Below are 23,024 nucleotides of genomic sequence, written 5' to 3'. Positions count from 1 at the left end.
TAGAAATAATTTTTTTGGTGGGGAGGAAATTGCTGCTTCACAGAAAGCTGTTACACTTTCTTCTACTTGATTAATACCTCAAGACTTTTTCTTTTTATTAAAAAGGTGGCAAATTTTAATTATAGGTAAGCAGACCACAACCCTAATTATGTTCATTAAGTCTCTAGAATCTTAAGAGTACTTTTGAATTATCTCTTTGGATAAACTAGTCTAATCATTAGGAAATTGTGACAAGTAGGAAAAATTTGCATCTGCTGTTTAGATTTTCCTTTTTTTTTTTTAAAAGATTTTGTTTATTTGACAGAGCTGGAGAGCACAGGCAGGGGGAGTGGCAAAGGGGGAGGGAGAAGCAGGCCCCCTGCTGAGCAGGGAGTCTGACTTGTGGCTCAATCCCAGGCTGAAGGCAGATGTTTAACCAACTGAGCCACCCAGGCACCCCTAGATTTTCCTTTAATTAACATACTTGTTCATTCATAATAAGCATTTCATGCCTAGCTAGCTATGTGAAAAATAGTATCTAAAAGATGGAAAGGCTAGTTTATTAAGTAGAGTACTGTGTGAGTTCTTAAAGGGATCAGTATATTACTGGCTTGGTATTATATTTGGTTCTGGCAAATGTAAGGCCTCAATCTTAGTAAAAATGAATTTTAGAAGGAGAGTGGTGATATTAAAACTTTTTTCCCCTAGTAGCCAAAATGTAAAAAAAACATTCTACTCACTTTGGCTTGGTTTATCATCTATAAAGTGAGGAATTAAACTAAATCTCTGTATTCAAACGATTTCCATTTGTAGGAAGGACTGTTTATTTATTTATTTATTTATTTTTTAAAGATTTTATTTATTTGAGGGGCACCTGGGTGGCTCAGTCATTAAGCGTCTGCCTTCGGCTCAGGTCATGATCCCAGGGTCCTGGGATCGAGCCCCGCTTTGGGCTCCCTGCTCCGCGGGAAGCCTGCTTCTCCCAATCCCACTCTCCCTGCTTGTGTTCCCCCTCTCGCTGTGTCTCTCTCTGTCAAAGAAATAAATAAAATCTTTAAAAAAAAGATTTTATTTATTTGAGAGAGAGAGAGCACATGAGAGGGGGGAGGGTCAGAGGGCGAAGCAGACTCCCTGCTGAGCAGGGAGCCCCATGCGGGACTCGATACTGGGACTCCAGGATCCAGCCCCATGCGGGACTCGATCCTGGGACTCCAGGATCCTGACCTGAGCCGAAGGCAGTTGCTTAACCAACTGAGCCACCCAGGCGCCCAGGAAGGACTATCATTAGAAGTAAAATTGGAATAGATAAAAGTAAATTTTTAATATTTCAGAATAATGAGGTCAGAAAATTAGTGATTTGACAAATGGAAGTAACTTTGACCTAAATTAAGAAATGTAGCATATATTTATAAGATCAAGAGGTCTAGGAGAAGTATGTCTTAAGAAACTTATTTCATAGGCATTAAGGTCAAATGTTCTAGGAACAGAGTTTCAGCAAGGAAAGAATAAAATTATTTACAAAAAACAGCAATATCTGCTTCTTGTTTCATTGTGTGTACCTGCATTGTAGAGCTGTCCTGTTTTAGGGAGCACTATTAAAATGGGGTTGTATTTCTTTTTTCTTTTTTTAAGATTTTATTTATTTATTTGACAGAGAGCGAGAGCAGGAACACAAGCAGGGGGAGTGGGAGAGGGAGAAGCAGGCTTCCTGCTGAGCAGAGAGCCCAGATTTGGGGCTTGATCCCAGGACCCTGAGATATGACCTCAGGCGAAGGCAGACGCTTAATGACTGAGCCACCCAGGCGCCCCAAAATGGGGTTGTATTTCTGACCAATAGTATAGCAACAGATAAATAAAATTAATTATATATGTATACATACATGTATGATACGGAGGGTATGTGTGTGGATGTGTGAGAGCGATGGATTGATGTAAGGTTATTATGAACAATCTGAAAAATCAAGATACGATTCATAATTACTGTAAGATAGTAAAATTATTCCAAAAGGCTGATTAAATACGGAGTATATAGACTGGTTCCAATAACTAGGGACACCAGAGAGATGGATAATGGAGTTGAGATTCCACAGAACTTGAATGCTCATTCACTACACTGGACCGTCTCCCTACTGATCTTATATTTGCCCTATACAGATACCCTAGTTATAAAAAGCATTACTCAAATACTTAGTTAACAGTTGTACATGTTTTAAATTTTAAGGGTGGCAGTGATGGTGATGAAATGATTTGGAATTAGATCTGTAGTATATAGTGTGCCAGAGATCTTAAGAACTATTACGCTGATTTTAGAACTATGCACAAAGTTATGCTCTTTTTTAAACAAAACAAAGAACCTGTATCATCTAAATATATAATGACATCCCTGAGGAATTTAGCTGTTTTTATAAAGCAGAGCTTTTGAAATAGTACAATTTTGTTGATCCTGTTTTCTCTTTTGACGTTTTCCTTGTTACGCACCACAACTAGGGAAGCATTGTCCTAAAAGGACAAGTTTGTTGTAATTTTAAGTAGAATGGACAGAGAAGCAGACCTTAGAGATTGTACAGTAGAGGTGCCTTTGGATATCTTGGGAATAAGGTGGTCAGGTATGAGAAGTGAAGTATGGATGTTAGAGGTGAGGAGCACAGCAGTCTGTCTTGTAGATCTTTAGCATGTGGTTTGTAGACTGAAAAAAAGGTGGGGGGGCGCCTGGGTGGCTCGGTCCTTAAGCGTCTGCCTTCGGCTCAGTTCATGATCTCAGGGTCCTGCGATGAGCCCTGCATCGGGCTCCCTGCTTAGCCGGAAGCCTGCTTCTCCCTCTCCCACTCCCCCTGCTTGTGTTCCCTCTCTGGCTCTGTCTCTCTCTGTCAAATAAATAAGTAAAATCTTAAAAAAAAAAAAAAAAAAAAAAAGTTTAAAAAAAAGTGGGTTTTTTTGGGGAGGAGGATGCTATCTATATAGATTTCCCTTGGTTAATATGATTTTGAATGTACATAGATTTTTATTTTTGTCATTTACCTAAAGTCATTTAACTTTGGGGAATAAGATGGAAGATAGAAAATTTCTGTTAAAGGAATAATCAGAGGCTAATTACTTTGTGTAGGAAGTATAGAATATGGAAAGTAACTAAAAGTATAATGGGGATGCCTGGGTGGCTCAGTTGGTTAGAGTCTGACTCTTGATTTCACTCAGGTGATCTCAGGGCTGTGAGATCAAGCCCTGCGAAAGGCTCCCACTAAGTCGTGGAGCCTGCTTAAGATTCTCTCTCTCCCTAGGGACGCCTGGGTGGCTCAGTCCGTTAAGCGTCTGCCTTCGGCTCAGGTCATCCCAGAGTACTGGGATCGAGCCCCGCATCGGGCTCCCTGCTCCGCGGGGAGCCTGTTTCTCCCTCCCCTTCTGCTGCTCCCCCTGCTAGTGTTCTCTATCTCTCTGTGTGTCAAATGAATAAATAAAATCTTAAAAAAAAAAAAAAAAGATTCTCTCCCTTTCCCTGTCTCCACCCTCCCCCCCCACGCGTGCACACAGGCTTGCGTGGGCGTGCTCTCTCTCTAAAAAGTATAATGATAAAAATATATAATGAATAGAAAGATGATTAGGAAAAAATCTAAACAAAATAGGCTTTAGAAAAAAATACAAGTCTTAGAAATTTTCAGGACCCTTAATCTTTATTGTGAGTAATTTTTTTCTTAAAAATTATAAATACAGGGGTGCCTGGGTGGCTCAGTTGTTAAGTGGCTGCCTTCGGCTTGGGTTATGATCCCACGGTCCTGGGCTCCACATCAGGCTCATTGCTCAGTGGGGAGCCTGCTTCTCCCTCTCCCTCTGCCTGCCGCTCCCCCGCTCCTGCTCTCTCTCTCTGTGTCAAATAAAGTCTTAAAAAAAAAAATTACTGTGGCACCTGGTTGGCTCGGTCAGTTGGACAGCTGCCTTTGGCTGGGGTCGTGATCCCAGGGTCCTCCGATTGAGCCCCTTGTTGAGCCCCTTGTTGAGCTCCCTGCTCTGCGGGGAGCCTGCTTCTCTTCCTCCCTGGCTTGTGCTTGCTCTGTCTCTCAAATAAATAAATAAAATCCTTAAAAAGATAAAAATGAAAATAAATTATAAATACAAATACAGACTTAAAATCCAGGCCTGGTATGTCCCTTTGGATGTATATTGATCAGTCCAGAGTCCTCTTTAGTCTGTATTTGTATTGTATTTGTAGTTGTATTAGAATCTCCAGGAGAGAGCGTGCATATTTGAAAACATAGTAAATCTATTGTTTTTATAATACAGACTATAGAAGGTAAAACTGGGCAAAGTCTTGATTTGTAGAATATATGGAAAATAGGATGAGAAAGCATTGTAGGGACCATGGGTTAAAAATTGAGAAACTGCTCTGATCCATAATTACAAAATACTGCATATTTATATTTATTATTTCAGCTTTATGGAGGTATAATTGGCATAAAATTGTAAGATGTTTGATACATTCATGAAGTTGCTATTTGCAAGTCTATTTGTGCTAGGTGATTTGATGTAACACTTTACTTGACTGATCTTCCTTCTTGCCATAGTATTAAAGTTCCCCTGTTTCGTGTCTTAGAGTTTGTGTTATTTTCAGTTCACCCTTCTCTCCTGTTTTTATGTGCCTGCTTTATTTTGTTTATTTATTTTTTAAGATTTATTTGACAGAAAGAGACACAGTGACAGAGGGAACACAAGCAGGGGGAGTGGGAGAGGGAGAAGCAGGCTTCCCACGGAGCAGGGAGCCCGATGCGGGGCTCGATCCCAGGACCCTGGGATCATGACCTGAGCCGAAGGCAGACGCTTAACGACTGAGCCACCCAGGCGCCCCTATGTGCCTGCTTTAAAAGCCCACAAACCTAACTAGTCGAATGAAAAATCAAAATCTTTTTGAACACATAAATTAAAAATTTCTATGAAAGGTGCTGCTACTGCATCTCCTAGAATTCTGACAGGAGCTGAGAAAATAGCCATCACATTTGCAGAATTCCTTGCTATTTCCTCCTCTACAGATTCTGTCTTCTCTTAAAAGGCCATGCAATTTTGCTATGGTGAAAGGGCATTATGTTTTCACTACAAAAGCTGTTTGGAAGGAGACTACTGTGTGGAAGATAAAACTACAGGGAACTGATCAGTAGGGTTTGTTAAAACCTGTTCTCTTTGTCCTTTTTACCAAAGACCTCTGAATGCCCCTCTAGTTCTGTAGTCTATCTTTCCATGTTGCAGAGACCATCCTCATAGTTAATAGGAGTGTGCGATTTAGTAGTAGTAGTCTTATTTTTTATTTTTAAAGATTTTATTTTTAAGTAATCTGTACAGCCAACATGGGTCTTGAACTCAGAACCCTGAGATCAAGAATCATATGCTCCACTGACAGCCAGCCAGGTACCCCTTTATAGTATTTTTAGTACAGTTTGACTTACCATGTTTTTAATGTTGTTGTAAAAGATTACTGATATACTAAATTTAAAAAAAATCCTAAATTTTAGAACTCTTTAAATATGAATTAAAAATTTGAGTTTCTATTGAAGTTATATAGGCTCATTTTTTTTTTAATGATTTTATTTATTTGATAGAGACACAGTGAGAGAGGGAACACAAGTAGGGGGAGTGGAAGAGGGAGAAGTAAGCTTCCCGCTGAGCAAGGAGTCCAATGTGGGGCTAGATCCCACTGAGATAATGATTTGAGCCAAAGGCAGATGCTTAACGACTGAGCCACCCAGGTGCCCCTATAGGCTCATTCTTAAAAAAAGATGGAACAGAACAGTGTAGAGTTAATCTTTGATGAGTCACTGTAATGAAAATGGGATTAAGTGAAAGTCTGCATACTGAAATATTGAAAATAGAGTTACCATACTGAAATTAAGTATGGTTTATAGTTCAAATATAGTTTTCTGGACTTTTAACCCTATATGTGGAGATATACATAAACATGTATACTTATTTATATTTTATATACAGTTCTGCAACTGTTTTTAGTTAGGAATATCATGGATGCCTTTTTTTTTTTTAAAGATTTTATTTATTTGTGAGAGAGAGAGAGCACAAGCAGGGGGAGTGGCAAGCAGAGAGCGAGGGAGAAGCACGTCCTGCTGAACAGAGACCCTGACATGGGGCTTGATCGCAGGACCCTGGGATCATGACCTGAGCTGAAGGCAGGTACTTGCTTAACTTACTGAGCCACCCAGGCACATTATCATGGATGCTTTTTAATGTCATGATTTATGTATCTGCCTCATTCTCTTTAAGTTTTTCTTAATATTCCACTGTTTTTAGATGTACCCTCATTTAAAAAAAATCAGTCCTTGATTTTTTGAAGTTTAGGCCATTTATAGGTTGGTTTTTTTTTTAAGTTTTTTTTTTTTTTTTTAGATTTTATTTATTTATTTGACAGAGAGACACAGTGAGAGAGGGAACACAACCAGGGGGAGTGGGAGAGGGAGAAGCAGTTTTCCTGGAGAGCAGGGAGCCCGATGCAGGGCTCGATCCCAGGATGATCCCAGGGCCCTGGGATTATGACATGAGCCGAAGGCAGATGCTTAACGACTGAGCCCCTATAGGTTTTTTTTCTTTAATAAATACTTCAGTATCTACATGTGGGCAAATATGTATGTATGTATGTACATTGTATGTGTGAGTGTGCACATGCGTTTGTGTGAGCGGGATAGTTACAGAGTTTGTAAACTTGAGTTTGTGCCAATTTATATTCCCCTCCAAAATTTTGAAGGTTACTATTTTTTTCCTACTTTTCTCTTTTCCAAGGAATTTAGCAATCTTTACACTTTGCCACTTTGATATACATTTCTTTTTTTTTAATTAAAAAAATTTTTTTATTAACATAAAACATATTATTTGTTTCAGGGGTACAGGTCTGTGATTCATCGGTCTTACACAGTTCACAGCGCTCACCATAGCACATACCTGTCCATCACCCAACCACCTCATCCCTCCCAACCCCCTCCACTCCAGCAACCCTCAGTTTGTTTCCTGAGATTGAGTCTCTTAAGGTTTGTCTTCCTCTCTGGTTTTGTTTCATTTTTCCCCTCCCTTCCCCTAAGATCCTGTGTCTTGTTTCTCAAATTCTTCATATCAGTGAGATCATATGATAATTGTCTTTCTCTGATTGACTTATTTCGCTTAGCATAATACCCTCTAGTTCCATCCACGTGTTCTTCTTTATCCATTCATCTGTTGATGGACATCTAGGCTCTTTCCATAGTTTGGCTATTGTGGACATTGCTGCTATAAACATTGAGGTGCATGTGCCCCTTTGGATCCCTACATATGTATCTTTGGGGTAAATACCCAGTAGTGCAATTGCTGGGTTGTAGGGTAGTTCAATTTTCAACTTATCGAGGAACCTCCATACTTTTTCCAGAGTGGCTGCACCAGCTTGCATTCCCACCAACAGTGTAAGAGGGTTCCCTTTTCTCTGCGTCCTCGCCAACATCTGTCATTTCCTGACTTAATTTTAGCCATTCTGACTGATGTGATTGATACACATTTCTTTTGTTCAGTAGAACTTAGTGGAAATGTTCTATATCTGTACTGTGCAACACAGTAACTGGTAGTCATATGTTGCCATTGAGCACTTGCAACGTGGTTCGTGTAAGGAACTGAATTTTGAATTTTTTTTTTTTTAAAGATTTTATTTATTTGACAGAGATACAGAGAGAGATACAGCGAGAGAGGGAACACAAGCAGGGGGAGTGGGAGAGGGAGAAGCAGGCCTCCCGCTGAGCAGGGAGCCCGATGCGGGGCTCGATCCCAGGACCCTGGGATCATGACCTGAGCCGAAGGCAGACGCTTAACGACTGAGCCACCCAGGCGCCCCTGAATTTTGAATTTTTTTTTTTTAAAGATTTTATTTATTTATTTGAGAGAGAGAATGAGATAGAGAGAGAGCATGAGAGGGGGGAGGGTCAGAGGGAGAAGCAGACTCCCTGCTGAGCAGGGAGCCCGATACGGGACTCGATCCCGGGACTCCAGGATCATGACCTGAGCCGAAGGCAGTCGCTTAACCAACTGAGCCACCCAGGCGCCCCTGAATTTTGAATTTTTTAAAAAAATTTTATTTATTAGAAAGAACACGCACACAAAGTAGGCAAAGGGACAGTCATAGGGAGAGGGAGAAGTAGGCTCCCCAGTAAGCAGAGTCTGATGCGGGACTCCATCCCAGCACCCTGGAATCATGACCTGAGCTGACGACAGAGGGTTAACTGACAGAGTCACGCACGTGTTCCCGATTCTTTTTTAATTTTTATTTATCTATCTATTTATTTATTTTAAGATTTTACTTATTTATTTGACAGAGAAAGAGTGACAGCGAGAGAGGGAACACAAGCAGGGGGAGTGGGAGAGGGAGAAGCCCGCTTTCCCTGAGCAGGAGCCCCGTGCAGGGCTCGATCCCAGGACCCTGGGATCATGACCTGAGCCGAAGGCAGACGCTTACGACTGAGCCACCCAGGTGCCCTCGGATTCTTTTTTTTAAATGAAGATTTTATTTATTTATTTGAGAGAGAGCTCATAAGAGAGCGCGAACTGGAGTAGGGGGAGGGAGAGAGGGAGAGGGAGAAGCAGACTCCTTGCTGAGCAGGGAGCCTGATGATGTGATGATGTGGGGCTCCATCCTAGGACCCTGGGATCGTGACTAGAGCTGAAGGCAGACACTTAACTGACTGAGTCACCCAGGCTGAATTTTCAGTTTTCTTTAATTTTAATTTAAGTTTAAATAACCTCATTTGTTTAATGGCTACCATTATTGGACAGTGCAATTATAAAGTAACTTCCTATACTTATTGACTATCTGGATGTTTTTCAGTAAACTTGTCTGTTCATATCTTTTGCCTTTTGTTTTTCTTTCTGAAGGAAATAGTTTTTTGTCAGTGTTGCAGATCTCGTTTCTATTTTTGTTTTTTGATTTGACTGATTTAGGCTTTTTTTTTTCCTGTCTATACATTTTTAATTGTAATGTAGACAGATTTATCAGTCTTTACCTTTTATGCTTTTCTAGGTTTTGAGTCGTTTTCCCCACTTAAAGATTATGAATTGAGTATAAATTTTTTTTTAAGATTTATTTATCAGAGAGTAAGAGAGCGCACAAGAGAGCCCCTGAGCCAGGGGGAGGGGCAGAGGGCAAGGGAGAGAGAGAATGTCCCAGGATCCTGAGACCATGACCCGAGCCGAAATCAAGAGTTAGGAGTTCAACTGACTGAGCTACCCAGGCACCCTAAATTGAGTGTAAATTAAAAAAATTAGCTTCAAAGGCATATCTTCCTTAAATAAAATACATGTTTTATTGTGAACAAATAAGAGGAATTCAGTTAATATCTTAGTAAGACTGTGCTGGTGGAAGAGAGTTTTTTTTTAAGGTTTTTTTATTCATTCGAGACACAGAGATAGGGAGAGAGAATATGATCAGGGGGAGAAGCAGAGAGGGGGAGAAGCAGGCCCGCCGCTGAGCAGGGACCCCGATGTGGGGCTCGATCCCAGGACCCTGGGATCATGACCTGAGCCAAAGGCAGACGCTTAACCATCTGAGCCACCCAGGCGCCCTCCCCCTTTTTTTTAAAGTAGGCAGAAGACCCTGGGAATAAGAGTCACATGCTCTACCAGCTAAGCCATCCAGATGCCCCTAAAGGGAGACTTTTACATGTTTCTGTCTGCAGAGCTTAACTCACTTTTTTGCATGACTGCTAAGTATTTTTTTTTCCCCACCGTTTTTTATTGGAGATAAAAAAGACCTTGTTCTCACTTTCAGGAGAGCACAATTTGAATAAAGTTAGTCAACTATAATCAGTTGAGTTTGCTAGGAAAACTGGTCAAGTAACTCTTGTTTTGAGAAAGAAAATTATTCCAAGACACACCAGGGTATCCAAAGACCCTTTTGAGTTATGGTTGGACGTGGGGAATTTACTTTTTTTAAAATTTATTTTAGAGAGCACATGCATGTGTGGGGGGGGGAAGGAGAGGGTGAGAGAATCTTAAGCAACTGGAGCCCCATGTGAGGCTTGGTCCCATGACCCTCAGATCACCCTGACATTACCTCCTGAGCCAAAATCAAGAGTCTGGCTCTTAACCTACTCAGCTCCCAGGCATCCCTTGACATTGGGAAATTTTTGTGACAATTCTTACTTCTGACCTTGCTTATTTACAAAGCTAAAATTGGTTAATAGTAAATGCACATGTACTTAGTACTAGGCATCAGGTAACACTTATAAAATCTTATAGTATCTTTTGAGTAATTTGATCCATCTTTTGGTAAAAATAATGTGAAGACTTTTCATTTGAAAATTCTTTGGCTACTGACATTTAAAACCTGATACTTCCTTTTAGAATGAACTGTCATTGGAATTCACAGCTTGGGATGTCTCAAATCATCTTTAATCTTTAACCCACTGATGTCTGAATTATTTAGTAGCTGGTTTAGCTATACTCAGTTTCAGATAAAGTGCTTAATGGTGTTAGTGACTTATTTCTAAATAGTAACGAAAAAATTTTAATGTGTTCCTGTTGATTTATAGAGATTAGTTTCTTGTATCATTTGAGTGGTTCAGACAAATTTTTTTTTTAAAGATTTATTTACTTATTTTGGAGATAGAGATGGAGAGGGGGAAGGGGCAGAGGGAGAGTGAGAGAGAAAATCTCAAGCAGACTCCCCACTGAGTGGGGAGCCTGATGCGGGGCTTGATCCCAGGACCCTGAGATCATGACCTGAGCCCAAATCAAGAGTTGGATCCTTAACCGACTGAGCCACCCAGACGCCCCCAGACAAATTTTTTATATTTAAATGGATTTTACCCATGAAATATATTAATGTATTAGGAAAGGTTTTCTCTTCTGTATTATGTGTGTAATGTAAAAAAGAGAGGGATTACAAGATAAAGGTAATAAGAAAAACAGTTTTCAGATCACTGAACAGTTTTCAATCACTCAATAAAGACATAATAGGTAAAATAGAACTATTTTTTATTTTACTTTTTTGTTTTTATTATGCACTACATTAATACACTGCATAACCTTCTAGAAGGGGTAGATGAGTATGACTGGGTTATTTTTCATCAATCAGGAAAATGCTTCCTTAATCGATATTCTCCAAACCCTTTGACACATAGTAACGATTAACTCCAGAGACCCTCTCTTTGCATCAAACTTCACTGATATGGATGATAGGCAACCCTTTTTTCCTTGCCCCCGTTACTGGACCTGTGGATGTGCGCTGTGGCTATGCCGGGGATGACCAAGCACACGGCCATGACGCCAATCCCGGCAGGATCTCAAACCACGTCGCAGCTCGGTTGCCAGAGCCAAAAAAATATAGGACTATTTTTTTAAAGATTTATTTATTTTATTTTGGCAGAGAGGGACAGAGGGACAGAGGGAGAGGGAGAGAGAGTCTTTTTTTTTTTTTTAAGATTTTATTTATTTGAGAGAGAGAGAATGAGAGCTAGAGAGCACGAGAGGGAAGAGGGTCAGAGGGAGAAGCAGACTCCCTGCTGAGCAGGGAGCCTGTTGCGGGACTCGATCCTGGGACTCCAGGATCATGACCTGAGCCAGGATCATGACCTGAGCCGAAGGCAGTCGCCCAACCAACTGAGCTACCCAGGCGCCCCTGGGCAGAGAGAGTCTTAAGCAGATTCTGCGCTGAGCATGGAGCCTGATTCCAGGCTCAATCTCATGACCCTGACGTCGTGACCTGAGCTGAAATCAAGAGTTGGACTAAGCCACACAGTCGCCCCTGGATAGGTTATTTGTATTTGTATTATTATTTTAAAAGATTTCATTTATTTATTAGAGAGAGCACAAGCAGGGGGAGCAGCAGGCAGAGGGAGAGGGAGAAGCAGGCTCTCTGCCAAGCAGGGAGCCCAGCACGAGGCTGGATCCCAAGTCCCTGGGATCATGACCTGAGCTGAAGGCAGACGCTTAACCGACTGAGCCACCCAGGTGCCCCTGGACAGGTTAATTAATTAATTAATTATTTAAAGATTTTATCTATTTGAGAGAGAAAGAATGAGACAGAGAGAGCATGAGAGCGGGGAGGGTCAAGAGGGAGAAGCAGGCTCCCCGCTAAGCTGGGAGCCTGATGCAGGACTCGATCCCGGGACTCTAGGATCATGACCTGAGCTGAAGGCAGTCGCTTAACCAACTGAGCCACCCAGGCGCCTTGGACAGGTTATTTAAACCAGTGCTCAAATATTAATGTAAGAATCATCTGGGAGCTTATTATAATGTATATTTTTTAAGAAAATTTTATTTCTAAGTAGTCTACACCCAATGTGGGGCTCGAACTCACAACCCTAAGATTGGGTCACATGCTTGACAGATTGAGAAAGCCAGGTGCCCCATATAATGCAGATTTTTATTAAGTAGGTCTGCAGGGTAGCCAGAGATTCTGCATTTCTTTCTTTCTTAAAATTTCTTTTTAAGATTTATGCATTTATTTATTTAAGAGAGAGTGGGCACCTGGGTGGCTTAGTCGGTTAAGCGACTGCCTTCGGCTCAGGTCATGATCCTGGAGTCCCAGGATCGAGTCCCCCGTCGGGCTCCCTGCTCAGCAGGGAGTCTGCTTCTCCCTCTGACCCTCCCCCCTCTCATGCTCTCTCTCTTTTCATTCTCTCTCTCAAATAAATAAAATTAAAAAAAAAAGAATTAAGAGAGAGAGTGAGCAAGTGGGGGGAGGAACAGAGGGAGGGAGGACAAGCAGACTGCACTCAGTGCAGAGCCCAGCGCGGGGCCCAGTCTCACAATCCCGAGATCATGACCTGAGCCAGAGATGCCCAACCTACTGAGCCATCTAGGCACCCCCAGAGAGTCTGCATTTCTAACAAGTTCCCAGGCCATGATGGTGCTTTGGTCTAAGGACCACATTTGGAGTTGTAGGGATTGAACTAAGCTTTGTCAATTTTCCTGATGTTAAAATGGAGATAATAATAGAACCACCATTTGGGGTGTTAGGTGATCAGGTTAGAATGTATGAAAAGTTCCTTGTACAATGCCTAGTATAAGTAAGTACTGTGTTGATGTTACTGAAAAGTTAATAAATCCTTTTTTTTTGTTTTATGTTTTTTGAATGGGAAAACTAAATATTGTGAAGTTATTTCTTAGCAAGTAAGCACAGGTTTGAGACTATTCTAATGAAAAGCCTTTAACCTCAGGGACCCCATTGGCCAGTTGTTTCCCTGGGTGAATGTGGAATCACACAGAGAGTTAAACTAGCTCTGAACAACTTTGGGAACTCACTGAAAGATCCATCTCCTGCTTCAGGAGATTCTGCACAAAATCCCACTCTTTACTTAGACATTGTGAACTGCCTGTGGAGAGGGCCATGTGGCAAGGAGTGGCAGGCAACCTCCAGGAGCTGAGTGACTCCTGTCCAAGAGCCAGCATGGAAACAGAAAGAGACTTGAAACCTGCCAACAAGTAAGCTTGTTAGTAGGCTTGGAAAAGAACCCAAAGCCTCAGATGAGTTCACAGTCCCAGATTTCAGCCTAGTGAGACCCTAAGTGGAAGGCTCAGTTAATCCATGCTCAGAATCCTGACAATAGGGGTGCCTGACTGGCTTGTCGTGAAGCGTCTGCCTTCGGCTCAGGTCATGGTCCCAGGGTCCTGGGATTGAGCCCCACATCGGGCTCCCCGCTCAGCGGAGAGCCGGCTTCTCCCTCTCCCACTCCCCCTGCTTGTGTTCCCTCTCTCGCCGTGTCTCTCTCTGACAAATAAATAAATAAAATCTTAAAAAAAAAAAGAATCCTGACAACATAGAAATAGAGATAGGATCGCCTGGCTGGCTCAATCAGAAGAGCTTGGCGATTGGGGCGCCTGGGTGGCTCAGTCGTTAAGCGTCTGCCTTCAGCTCAGATCATGATCCCAGGGTCCTGGGATCGAGCCCTGCATTGGGCTCCCTGCTCCGCGGGAAGCCTGCTTCTCCCTCTCCCCCTGCTTGTGTTCCCTCTCTCGCTGTGTCTCTCTCTGTCAAATAAATAAAAAAATCTTTAAAAAAAATTTGTGTTGTCTTTTTTTTTTTTTTAAAGATTCTATTTATTCATTCGACAGAGAGAGAGGGAACACAGGCAGGGGGAGCGGGAGAGGGAGAAGCAGGCCCCCCGCCGGGCAGGGAGCCCAATGCAGGGCTCGATGCGGGGCTCGATCCCAGAACCCCGGGACCACGACCCGAGCCGAAGGCAGACGCCCAACGACTGAGCCACCCAGGTGCCCCAAATTTGTGTTGTCTTAATGTAAGTTTCATTATTATAAATAATCACAAAATAAGGGGCGCTTGGGTGGCTCAGTTGGTTAAGCGACTGCCTTCGGCTCAGGTCATGATCCCAGAGTCCTGGGATCGAGTCCCACATCAGCCTCCCAGCTCAGTGGGGAGCCCGCTTCTCCCTCTGACCCTCTCCCCTCTCATGCTGTTTCTCTCTCTCTCACTCTCTAATAAATAAATAAATAAAATCTTAAAAAAAATAATCGTAAAATAAATTTGTGTTGTAGAGGCCATATAATAGCAAACTAGTAGTAATACTAAAGTTTGGTGGAGAGGGGAGCATGGCAGGGTTGGTCTTAGAATAGTTGGCCTGGGTGTTAAGGGATGATGGATAATCAGGTGAATATGGGTAAGCGCATTTTAAGCAGAGGGAAGAGCCGAAAAGAGGGAAGACTAAAAAAATGCAGGGAATGTTTGATGCATGGCTAATTTACCTGTGAGTATTGTAAAGTATAGTGAAAGATAAGACCAGAAAAGGTAGATTGGGGCCAAAATGTGGAGAGTGGTAGAAGTTGGGCTGACAACTATCTTTATTCTAGGAGCAGTAGAGAATTTTTATGCAGGAGATAACATCATATCTGTATTTGAGCAGTTTGAGTCATTTGTAGGATTTATTGTTAGAGGGGTTTTGAGGGTTAGAGTGGGGCTTTCTTGAATTAAAAGGGAGGGAGGAGGTACACATTTTCTTCATATCATTCAGATTTTTTTCTCATTTTGTATCTATTCTACCCACACCTATCCCATTTACAGTTCTCCAGCAGAAGCCTTTATTGAAGTTCTGCTAGTCTTCTGAAGTTTTCACACATACAGGAGGTTGTGGAATGCTGTTCAGCACAACAAAATGTTACCATGCTTGACATGAAAAAGAAAGCAAAACTTTCCCAGTTATTCTAGCTCATGTTGATTTTTCTTATTTCTGGATTCCTGAATGACTGTTCTTTCCATACCACTGTCCTCTGTACCCCTGGTCTTCAGGTTTGGGCAGGTGGTAGAATCAATCAGGTGTGTGTGTTGCACAACTCCAAGAATGGCTCCATACTGTGTTCTATGTGAATACCGTTCCCTGGAGTCACAGTAGCTTTGGGATACATGCTGCTCTGTGAAAACACCGTTAAATATCGATTATTTCCCATTTTTTCATTTAGTACTGGATTTGCTTCATATGTATTTCCCAGGTTTGTTTTCTAGCTGATAAGATGTAGTAAATGACACTGATTTAATGAAAATGTTTGTTTTAACTCTCTGTGGACCTCCCACCAGGAATTTGTAGATTAAATCAAGGGGTTTTGAAAGTTGTCTGTGAAGGATATTTAAGTTTTAATGCTTTAAAGCTAATCTTAGAAGTTGTGTGAACATGTTTGTGATTTGAATTGTGTATGCCTTGAAACACTATAATTTGTAAATGGCTTTATTATACTTTGTATCATTTTTAGATATTTTCTTAATATGTATTTAATCAAACATTTTTGTCAGTCTTCTTAATTACCTAGATGAGGTTTGACCATTTATACATTTACTTCATTTTACTGTTTGTGAACTTTGGTTCAGAGTTAGGATTACTGTATTATTTTTCACTCTATTGAGATTTATTTATTATTGAAAAATAATTAACATACAATATTGTATTAGTGTCAGTTGTACAACAGTGATTCAATATTTATATATATTATGAAATGTATATAATTTGTCATCATACAAAGTTTTTGCAGTATCATTGACTGCATCTTCATACAAAGTTTTTGCGGTATCATTGACTGCATCTTCTATGCCCTACATTATATCCCTTTGTCTTATTTACTTGACAACTAGAAGATTGTACCTCTTCATCCCCTTCACCTGTTTGGCCCAGCCCCACTCCCCTTCCTGCTGGCAACCATCAGTTTGTTGTTTAATCTCTGGGTTTGTTTCTCTTTGTTTTGTTGGTTGGGAAATCATACGGTATTTGTCTTTGACTTATTTCACTTAGCGCAATGCCGTTTACGTCCATCCATGTTGAAATTTAAAATAAATATATCTTAGTTATAGTAATATGTAACAGGTTTCTTTTCATTTTGCAAAAGTTTCATGAATTATTTAAATTTAGAAATAATCTTAACTTGGAAAAAATCACTTATTCTGTTATTTCCTTCTAGTCTTTGATACATTTTTTTTCTGTGTGGTTGTAATTAGTCTCTCAGTTTCTATTCTGCTTTTTCATGTTAAAAAATACTTTTATGTGTCATTTTGTGGTGTTGCTAATAATAACCCTTTTTTATGGCTGACGAATATTCCATTATGTGGTTATGTCATAAATGCTCAACAGTATTAAAATTAGAAAACTTAAAATGGCCACTTTAACGCTGTAGGGACTATCTTTTTATTTTCTACTTAAACACAGCCCTGGTACCTCACTCCAGTATTTTGATTTAGAAGTTTATTTTAAAAATTACCATGCAGTAAAAAATTGACCTTTTTGTTACACGGTTGTGTGAATTTAAAACATGTAACCACCACCACTATAGTCAGGTAAAGCCAGGAAATTCTTTTCTTGCTATCCTGCTATAGTTACCCTCCACTTGTCCCTAACCCTTGGCAACCACTGATCCGTTCATCACTAGTTTTGTCTTTTGAGAATGTTATATAAATGGTATCATTTAGCCTATGACCTTTTGAGACTGGGTTTCTTTAATTCACTTTAATGCCTTTGAGATTCATCGATGTTGTTTTGTGTATTAATAGTTCATTTTTATTGCTGAGTGGTGTTTCATTGTGCTGATGTATAATGGTTTATCCATTCACTGTTGAGGAATGTATTGGTTGTTTCTGTTTTGACAAATAAGAATGGAGTTGCAATAAATATTTGTGGGCAGACTCTCCTTTGAACGTTAAGTTTTCATTTTTCTAGTGTAAATACCCAGAAGTGGGATTGCTGCATGATTGGTAAGTGTACGTCTACCTTTGTAAGAAATTGAGAAACTTTCAGAGTGGCTATATCCTTTTGCATTCCCATCAGCAGTCTGTTTGAAATGCAGTTGCTCTTCATCCTTGCTAGTGCTTGGTACTGTCAGCATTTTTTTATTTTAGGCCATTTTGTTTTGTTTTTTAGAGATTTTATTTATTTGAGAGAGCGAGAACATGAGTGGGGGAGGGGCAGCGGGAGAGGGGGAAGTAGACCCAGACCACCCCCCACCACAAGCAGGGAGCCTGATGTCACAAAGGATCCCAGGATCCTGAGAGCCAAAGGCAGACGCTTAACCCACTGAGCCACCCTGGCGCCCCTATTTTAGTCATTCTAATATCTGTGTAGTGGTAAATCATTGTGATTTTAAATTCCCTATGGCTTATGTTGTTGAGCATCTTTTTTTCTTTCTTCCTTTTTGTTAACTGAACTAAGTGTTTTTATTGGGGAAAGCCAGGATTACAAGGGACGACTTAAGAGTTGGCATTGGGGCCCTTTTTCTTGCCAAAGATGGGCACAACATTGACAAAGCGTCGGTTGTATTGCATCTGCCACTTGGCTCGGCCTATCTTCTTCTTTTTCTCTTGTTTGGCCACCTTGGGAGTCTGCCTTCTTACTTTCCCAGCACGGGCCAGGGAACCATGGGAGTTTACCTCCAAGCATGCGGCCGGCTACTTCCAGGGTGGTCAGAACCTCCACTCCACACTGACCCAGGGTAGCCTCATCCTCTAGAGGTATACCTGCCAGGAACGCTACTTGATCTTGTGGAGCAGTGCCCTCCAGTGAGGCTACATGAGCCTTGATCTGGGAGACTGTCTCCTGCCCAGTCACCTTGAGGGTGTGGAGCTTCTGGGCGCAAAGAGCTGCATGTCGGAGACAGAACTGCGGCTACTGCAGCTGCTACCGCACAGATGGAGTGACGAAAGAGGAAGCGTCAAGGGTGCTGTGTCCTCACCGCCTACTGTGTGCCACGTCACTCTTGAGCATCGTTCTACGTGCTTATTTTCCAGCTGTATATCGTCTTTGGTGAAGTGTCCGTGAAAATCTTCTGCCCACTGTTTAACTGGGTTGTTTATTGTTCTGCTGATGGGATTTGAGAATTCTGTGTGTATACTGGGTACAAATCCTTTGCTGGATGTGATTTGCAGATTTTTTTTTCTGATTATAGGGGAAAGCATTCCGTCTTTGATAGTTAAGTGTACTAGCCATAGGTTTTTTGTAAACACTTACTGTCAGGTTGAGGAAGCTCCCTTTTATCTTTATTTTTATTTATTTATTTTTTAAAGATTTTTATTTATTTATTTGTCAGAGAGAGAGCACACACAAGCAGGGGGAGAAACAGGCAGAGGGAGAAGCAGGCTCCCAGCTGAGAAGTGAGCCCGATGTGGAACTCGATCCCAGGACCCTGAGATCATGACCTGAGCTGAAGGGAGACGCTTAAACAACTGAGCCACCCAGGCGCCCCCTTTTATCTTTAGTTTACCAAGAGTTTTTGTTACGAATGGATGTTGAATTTTGTCCGATGCTTTTTCTGACTCAATTGCTAGGATCATTTTGCTTTTAAGTTTTAGACTATTAATATGGTGGATGATATTGATTTTCAAAGTTTGAATTGGCTTTGCATTCCTGGGGCAAAAAATAATTAACCTGGTTGTGGTGTATTATGCTTTTTATATATAGCTGGATTTGCTAATATTTCATTGAGGATATTTACAGTTCTGTTCATGAGGGATATTAATCTGTAGTTTTCTTCCATTGTCTGTGTCTGGGTTTTGATATCAGGATAATGCTGGCCTCATAAAAATCAGTTGGGAAGTCTTCCTCCCCTATTCTGTTTCTTGAGGGAGATCACATTCTATCATCATCATTCCTAGATCAGTATTTGTGAATCCACCTACTTGCTAAAATTTACTCCCTTTATTTTTAATTTTTATTATTTATTTTTAAAAAATATTTTATTTATTTATTTGACATTGAGAGAGACAGCAAGAGAGGGAACATAAGCAGGGGGAGCGGGGGAGGGAGAAGCAGACTCCCTGCCGAGCAGGGAGCCTGATGTGGGCCTTGATCCCAGGACCCTGAGATCATGACCCGATCTGAAGGCAGACGCTTAACGACTGAGCCACCCAGGTGCCCCTTTAATTTTTATTATTTTTTAAAAGATTTTATTTTTATTTATTTGAGAGAGAGGGAGAGAACACTGAAGCAGGGGGGAGCTGCAGAGGGAGAGGGAGAAGCAGGCTCCCCACCGAGCAGGGAGCCTTATTTAGGGCTCCATCCCAGGACCCTGGGATCATGACCTGAGCTGAAGGTAGACTCTTGACTGAGCCTCCCGGGTGCCCCTTACTTTTTATTTTTAGGGAGAGCGTGAGTGAGCCTGGTAGGGAGGGAGAAAGAGGAGGAGGGAGAGAGAGTCTTAAGCCAGCATGGAGCCTGACACAGGGCTTGATCTCATGACCCTAAGATCATAACCTGAGCTGCAGTAAAAAGTCAGAAGCTTAACGGACTGGGCCACCCAGGCACCCCCTAAGGTTTACTCCTAATACTGAAATCAATACTCATGACATTTTTGTGGTCATTCATGGACATGTACAGTGTGGCAAAAAAATTTGACTCACCTGATGTGAGTATGCCCACCTGAGGTCCCTGCTCTGCCTTATTTCACCTCTCATAGTGAAAATGTGTCCTTTTTGTGGCCTATTTAGTGCCTTGGCTTTTGCATTTTTGTTGGTGCTCTCACTGTTTAAAATGGCCCCCAAGTATAGTGCTGAAGTGCTGTCTAATATTCTTAAATTCAAGAAAGCTGTTAAAAAACAAAAACAAAAACAGGGCGCCTGGGTGGCTCAGATGGTTAGGCATCTGCCTTCGGCTCGGGTCATGATCCCAGAGTCCTGGGATCGAGTTCCGCATCGGGCTCCCTGCTCCTTGGGAGCCTGCTTCTCCCTCTGCCTCTCTCTCTCTCTGTCTTTCATGAATAAATAAATAAAATCTTTAAAAAAAAAGAGAGAGAGAGATGTTCCTTATGGAGAAAATTGCCTGCGTTAGATAAGCTTTGTTTAGGCATGAGTTTTACAGCGCTGTTGGCCATGAGTTCAGTGTTAATGCATTATTAATATGTATTAAATAAGATATCTTTAAACAGAAGCACATAAAATCAAAGTTGTATTGATTAGTTGACAGAAATGTGAGCAGAGTCTTTCAGGAACTTAACTGTATTTATTTTAGGAGCAACGATTCAGTGTTTGCTAATGTAGTGTTTGCAGGTACTTAATAGAACATAACTGTTGTGAATAGTGAGAATTGATAGTTTGTAGAACTGGTGTTATGTCTTCTGTAAATATCTGATATAATTCACCAGTGAAAATTTCTGGGTCTGGAGCTTTCTTTTACAGAAGCTTTTTAACTGTGAATTCAATTTCTTTTATAGTTACAGAACTATTAAGATTGTCATCTTGGGGCGCCTGGGTGGCTCAGTTGTTAGGTGTCTGCCTTCGGCTTGGGTCGTGATCCCAGGGATCTGGGATCGAGCCCCGCGTCGGGCTCCCTGCTCCGCGGGAAGCCTGCTTCTCCCTCTCCCACTCCCCCTGCTGGTGTTCCCTCTCTCGCTGTGTCTGTCTCTGTCAAATAAATAAAATCTTTAAAAAAAAAAAAAAAAGATTGTGTCATCTTGGGTAGGTTTTAGGAGTTTGACCAATTCCTAGAGTTGGTCAGCCATTTCATGTAAGTTGTTGAATCTGTGTCTGTAGAGTCTTTTGTAGTATTCCTTTATTGTTTGCAGAGTCTGTAGTGATAGCCCCCTTTATTCCTGATACTGGTAATTTGTGTCTTTTCTTTTTTTCTTTGTTCCTTTTATTGGAGGTTTATCAATTTTATAGATTTCTTGAACAGCTTTTGGTTTCTTTTTTTTTTTTTTAAAGATTTTATTTATTTATTTGACAGAGAGATAGAGAACACAAGTAGGCAGAGTGGCAGGCAGAGGGAGAGGGAGAAGCAGGCTCTCCACTGAGCAGGGAGCCCGATGCGGGGCTCGATCCCAGGACCGCAGGATCATGACCTGAGCCGAAGGCAGACGCTTAACCGACTGAGCCACCCAGGCGCCCCAGCTTTTGGTTTCTTTAATTTTTCTCTGTTTTTCTGTTTTCAGCCTCATTTTTATTACTACTAGCAGTCACTTTCCGTCCCCTCCTCCTCTCAGCCTCTGGTAACCACTAATCTACTTCCTATATCTGTGCATTTGCCTATATTGGATTCATAGGAATGGAATCCTAACAGTAAACATGTGGCCTTTTGCATCTGACTTCTTTCATGTAAGATAATGTTTTCAAAGTTCATCTGTATTGTAGCATGTGTCCTTTTTATGACTGATGGATAATATTCCATTGTATGGATATACTCCCTTTTATCTATTCATCAGTGGATAGGCATTTGTGTTGTTGCCACTATTTGGCTATTGTGAATAATGCAGCCATGAACATTGTATGTACAACTTTTTGTATCAACGCTGCTGAACAACCCACTTGTAGCCTGTGGGTTCCAGCCCACATTTCCCTGCTGCATGTGGAACAGGAGGTTGCTGGAGACAACACTCCTGCCCTGCAGAGTGTTCTAGAGAGTAACAACATAAGAAGAGAGGACCTTTAGTAGAGGGAGCAAAACTGAAAAATAACCAAAACAATTCTTTTTGGTTTTTAAATTCTTTTTGTTATATATCTAGGAGTGGAATTGCTAGATCGTATGTTAGCTCTTTGTTTAACTTTTTGAGGAGTTGCCTGTTTTACCATCTATTTGTTTACATTGTTACCAGCAATATTTGAGGATTCTAGTATCTTCACATTCTTGCCAATCCTTGAGGCAGAGAGAGAGGGAGAAGCAGGCTTCCCGCTGAGCAGGGAGCCTGATGCAGGGCTCGATCCCAGGACTCTGGAATCATGACCTGAGCCGAAGACCGACAGATGCTTAACCATCTGAGCCACCTAGGCGCCCCCCATACAAGTCTCTTATCAGATACATCATTTGAAATATTTTCTCCATTCTGTGGGTTGTTTTTTCACTTTCTGTGTTTGTTTTATTTATTTTTTTAAAGATTTTATTTGTCAGAGAGAGAGGGAACACAAGCAGGGGAAGTGGGAGAGGGAGAAGCAGGCTTCCTGCTGAGTGGGGAGCCCGATGTGGGGCTCCATCTCAGGACCCTGGGATCATGACCCGAGCCGAAGGCAGATGCTTAACTGACTGGAGCCACACAGGTGCCCGTAAAGACTTTATTTTTAGGTTATCTCTATACCCAGCATGGGGCTTGAACTCACAATCCTGAGATCAGTAGTCTCATGCTCTCACCAACTGAGCCAGCCAGGTACCGCTGTTTTTTCACTTTCTTGATATGTCCTTTGACATACAAAAATTTAAATTTTGAGTAAAGGTTTTTTTTTGTTTGTTTTTCCCTCCAATCATTAGGTAATTCCTATTTTTCTGTTTTCATGTTCACTTCCTCTTCTGCTGTTGATTTGTTCAGTGAGGTGTTTTTTTGTTTGTTTTGGTTGTTTTTCAGTTCTAAAATTTCCATTTGGTTCTTCTTTATATTCTACTTTGTATCTTCCTCTTCCTTCAAGAGTGTTTACCTTTACTTGGAGCATTTTTGTAATAAGTGCTTTTAAGTCTTTGTGAAACATTTCCCCTATCAGGGTTATCTTGTTGCTTCTATCTTTTGATTTTCTTTCCCAAGGAAGTTGAGGTTTTCCTGGGTCTTGCTATACCAACTAAATTTAGATTGTAATTGATACTCTGTGTCTTGTTTAAGTTTTATGGAGAATGTTAATAGTTTTGTTTTAGCAAACAGTTGACTGAATT

At 41.2% G+C, this 23,024-nt stretch overlaps 1 protein-coding gene and 1 non-coding gene across 5 annotated transcripts in view; one reads left to right on the top strand and one right to left on the bottom strand.

Annotated features, from left to right (window-relative positions):
* ASXL2 (ASXL transcriptional regulator 2) overlaps positions 1 to 23,024 on the top strand; it is a 136,565-nt gene that overhangs the window by 1,743 nt on the left and 111,798 nt on the right. The window lies entirely within an intron of this gene.
* Positions 22,459 to 22,532, bottom strand: TRNAS-ACU. Its single transcript has one exon. It is a non-coding gene; the product is annotated as a tRNA-Ser (tRNA).

The sequence above is a fragment of the Zalophus californianus genome, chromosome 8 (assembly GCF_009762305.2).
Source record: "Zalophus californianus isolate mZalCal1 chromosome 8, mZalCal1.pri.v2, whole genome shotgun sequence".
Taxonomy (NCBI): Eukaryota; Metazoa; Chordata; class Mammalia; order Carnivora; family Otariidae; genus Zalophus; species Zalophus californianus.
The sequence above is the reverse complement of the archived record's forward strand: the minus strand, read 5'-3'. Positions and strand labels throughout refer to the sequence as shown.